The following is a 4,494-nucleotide window of genomic DNA, read 5'->3' as shown; positions in this document are numbered from 1 at the left end:
GGCGTTTACAAATGGTAAAATAATATAAAGATAATATGACTGAGAAAAAAAGATAAAGACAGAGGGGGTATATGCATATGTTTAAGAAGGAAGCAAGGAAGAATATAGTGCAAGGGGATCCAAAATGAAATAGTGGATGGGAGGGAGCAGGGTAAACCAGAAATATCAAAGACACTAATCAATTAGCTGAAAGAAATGTATAGTCTATACTTGTTCAGATGCCAAGTCAGACATAATAGAATTGTAGATAGAGGTAGTTTGAAAATGAACCCAACAAGCCAGTGTAAATGTGTGTTGGTATGTTTTATCATATGAAGCGTGAATCAGTTCTTCCATCTCAGCAATTGTATTGATCCTTGTGAACCACTCTCTGTGGGAGAAGAGGGGGTCTTCCAGTGTAAAGAGATAAGTTGCTTAACTGTGTTCCTCATGAAACTTCAGCGTTTTTGTGTGTGTTTGCATAGAGCTTGGGTGGCATGGTCAAGTAAACATACCTCTGGGGTAAGGATCAGGGAATCACCGGTTATGCTAGAGATTAAAACGAGCTTCCAAAACCTTTGGATTTTTGGACATGTCCACCAAATGTGCAGAAAAGACCCTTCTTCCTCTCAACATCTCCAGCAAAGATGATCACAAAATGGGAAGAGCTTATGGAGTGGCCAAGGCACTCTGTACCATCTAGCCCATACTTTACATTTATTTCCCTGGGTATTGACATTTATGGAGCTCTTGCATGTATTGATATTCATGTTTTCCCATTCCTGATCTGAAAAGCTGATCACCAAGTCTTGTTCCCATTTTAGCTTGAGGTTATTTGATGGTGGGGAAGTTGAGGTCAGGATAAGTTAGTAAAGGGTGGAAATCAGGTGCTTGTGGGGTTCCTCAGATGTACATAGATGTTCAAGATGAGTAAGCACTCTAGTGTAACAGTCCATATGTCAAGATGTATGAAGAAAATGTCTAAGTTGGAAGTAAGAACAGAGGGGAAAATTTCTTCCCTGCTCCTGTGATTCAGCTATAAAGGTGTGTCTGTCTTTGAAAACTCAATAAAAAAAATGTCTGTCAGTCGCACTGCCTTTAATTCACCAGTTATTCAGAAAGGTAAGAGACTGACCCAGGGGAAAAGCAGAATTGTCCCAGATAGGGGTGAGAGGACCAAGATTGGTCATCATATGTAAAGTAGTAGAGGTCGTTCTGCATATATGCAAAATTTAATTTATGAAGGGGTGATTGGTAAAGGATGCCAAAAGAAATACAGAGGCAACCCATGGGTAAAATGGTAGGGAATCCACTGGCGTCGATTTCTCCAAGTCAACCCACCCCTTCTGGTAACAATGGGTATTCCAGTTTAGGAGTCTGGTGAGGTGACATGCCCAATAATATTTTTCAATGTCAGGTAGCCCTATACCACCATGTTGGAGTCATAGTTTTAAAAGCTAATCTAGGAGTTTTATTACCCCATAAGAATATTCGTAAGAGTGTCTGTGAAGGTTCTGATTCATCCAGGTCATGAGTCCTAGTCTGTTTTCAGGGATTCCATTCCAACCTGTTTACTATCCTCAAATCACAGCGGAGTTTGCTCTATTCACAATCTAAAAATTCCCACTTATGGCAAAATGTGGAATATGTATTGTTTATATATGAGAATGTACGTTCATAAGAGCATTGGAGATTGGTTAAACGCACAACTTTTGAGACATTGGGAGGGGAAGACATACGCCACTTATGAGCAATCAATAAAACAGCAGCATAACGTGAAATTATGGTTCTAGAGGAGACAGGAAAAGTGTCTAGATCAATGTGTAGGAGTGCCAAGGTAATGGAGGGAGTAACTGGGGTGGTAGTAAACTGTGAAATAAGATGAAAAATCTGGTTCCAATAGGAACTGACTAATTTGCAGTACCAGAAAATGTGAGCCAAGAAGCCTACTTCTACACACATTCTCCACCATTGCGGGGGAATTTTTATTGAAAATGTTGACACTTTATAGGGCGTAAAATACAATTTATTAACTAATTTGTAAAACATTTCCTGGTGATTGGTACATAAAGATGTCTTGTGGGATATCTGAAAAGCTTTTTGACACTGAGAAGTGGAGAGGGTAATTCCCAAGTCATGTTCCCATTTTAGCATTTGGGGAGACTTGGAAAATAAGTTATTGTTCCCTAAAAATGTATAGAACAAAGCAATACCTCCCAAAGACCGAGTAGTTCCATATAAAAATGTATATATTTTAGGACAATAGACACATAGTTGGAAAATGTTGCTTATGTAATAGATGTGTAATTTGATAGTAGCGGTGGTATTCGGTCATAGGGAGGTTGCATTGATCAGTTATATGTTTCATGGATTTCAAGATACTATGAATGTAAGGTCAGACTATTCAGCCCTTTGACATTGATAGATGTTATGGTAAATGACATTTAAGGATGTGAGGTAGAAAGGTGACAGTAGGGTTGTACTTATTACATCCAAACAGAGGTTTTGATCCAAATAATGCATGGGAGTACAAAAATGCAGATGTACGGGGAATATAAAAAGCACATAAGCGTTAGTAAGCTGTTGTGATTCAGGAGGGAACATGGGAGAGAATAAAACAGGACAATGGTAACAAACACCATAAGAAACAAAATTCCAATAACAAAGCTGTTAAACGTGTGAGGCAAAAATAAGGCAGGTGGTAGTGCCTGGAAAAAAAACAAAAAAAAAAACAAAACTGGCAAATAGACTAGAACCGGAAACTGTAATGGAGCCTAAATGGGAAAACTCATCCAGGGCCCTGGACAAAGAGGACAACGAGGTTAGCTCCGAGCGGTGCAGAATACCGATCATGTCCTTTCTTGATGAATTCTCCTGGGATCTGGAGGAATTTTTGAGGTTAAGGCCTGTGTGGGCATATTCCATTCAGAGAGGAGCTTTATGCTTGTTTCCAGAGAGTGGATCAAGTAGGTTTTCCCCTTTAATGAGACGAGCAGCTTAGTATTGAAATCCCATTAATGGGGGATGTGTTGTTGGCGCAGAACCATGGAAATATGAGGCAACTTGTGATAAATCAGCAAAGAGTGATATACCTTTGAATTGCGGTGACAGAGCAGGTTTTGATCTTGCAGCAGCCATCACTTTCTCTTTAATGTGATAAAAATGCACACAAGCCAGCGTGTCCCTGGGGACAACATCTGGTAGGAAAGAGTGTTTGATAGAACATTCTAAGCCAGCCCCTGTGTAATCAAGATCCCTACACCTTGACTCAAGTCTAGCTATCCAGCTAACTGTTTAGCTAAGGTCCCTGCCCCTCACTTCATGGCTGTGGATGCTTCATTAAATTGTGTGGATCAGATCTCTCATAGAACCATTTTTTTAGTGGATGGCTGTTACTCACCCTTCTACTCTTGTGGTTTTTGTGTGCACCAGTCTGGGGTTTTAGTATACTTTCACCCCTGCCTATCCTTTTAAGGGGATCTCTTGACCACCCTACCTCCCTTAGCCATTTAGACAAACCTCATTGTGGTACCAATGGGTTTGTACCAGTCTCAGGAGGCATTGTTGACTATCCTGTTTGGATATTGCACCATAGGTCTTCTTATATGCCCTTGTATATGTTGTGCAAGATAGTTTGACTGGCTAGGCAACCTGAGTCTTTTCCTGGCACCTTCCCTCCCAGATTTCAAAGGTTAGAAGTGTAAGGCTTGGGCCTTTTTTTGTAAACCAGTTTGTCCCCTCTTGTGGACCTGTTTTGTCCTTTCTTTCTTTCTTTCTTTAAGGGGCTTTTACTCCTGGGGGTTTCTACCCAGTTTCATTTTTGTTGACTGTGTTTTGTTATAGGTATTTTCTGCCTTGTCAGCAGGTCCCTGGTGGTGTGGGCTCAATTCAGGTGTAGTCATTGCCCTTGGAGATGAGCTCTTCTGTCCGAGTCTGAACCTCAGGGTGATCCTCTGTAGCATTTCCTGGTTGTTGTTATACTCCCTTGCCTTGCCCTGACTTCATCTAGTTCAGATTCCGGTATTTGTTCTCCTGATATTCCAGGGTTGCAGGTATTCCCTAGTCCAGTGGTTCTCAACTCGTGGGTCGCGACCCAAAAGTGGGTCGCGACACCCTCTGCAGTGGGTCGCGGCGTCATGTCTGCATAGACCGGCCCATCTGCATTAGAGAGAACTAGAGGGGGAATTTGTGGTTCAGCCTGTGGAACCTCATAATGTCAAACTGTCCCCTCTCTCCCGGCCTCCCCCGGGCTCTCCGATAAAGTGGTATGGCCCGGGGAGAGAGGGGACTATTTCCTCACTTTCGGGCCGGCGCATTAATATCAGGAGCCGCGGCGCCCGACAATTAAGTTATAGTTCCGGTCTGCACTGGAGAGTACAGCAGATATCAATCCGCCGCTGTATCTACTGTACTCTCCAGTCCAGATAGTTCAGTCGGCTGGAATCAGAGAAAGGTAGGCAGGCAGATAGGGAGATGTGCACTGTGGCAGGACAGGGGACACTGATGGATATTATG

At 42.2% G+C, this 4,494-nt stretch overlaps 1 protein-coding gene across 1 annotated transcript in view; it reads left to right on the top strand.

Annotated features, from left to right (window-relative positions):
- LOC108794847 (triple functional domain protein-like) overlaps positions 1-4,494 on the top strand; it is a 660,684-nt gene that overhangs the window by 376,071 nt on the left and 280,119 nt on the right. The window lies entirely within an intron of this gene.

Source organism: Nanorana parkeri, unplaced genomic scaffold (genome assembly GCF_000935625.1).
Source record: "Nanorana parkeri isolate BGI_ZX_2015 unplaced genomic scaffold, ASM93562v1 scaffold904, whole genome shotgun sequence".
Taxonomy (NCBI): Eukaryota; Metazoa; Chordata; class Amphibia; order Anura; family Dicroglossidae; genus Nanorana; species Nanorana parkeri.
This window is presented reverse-complemented; position numbering and strand designations above follow the sequence as displayed.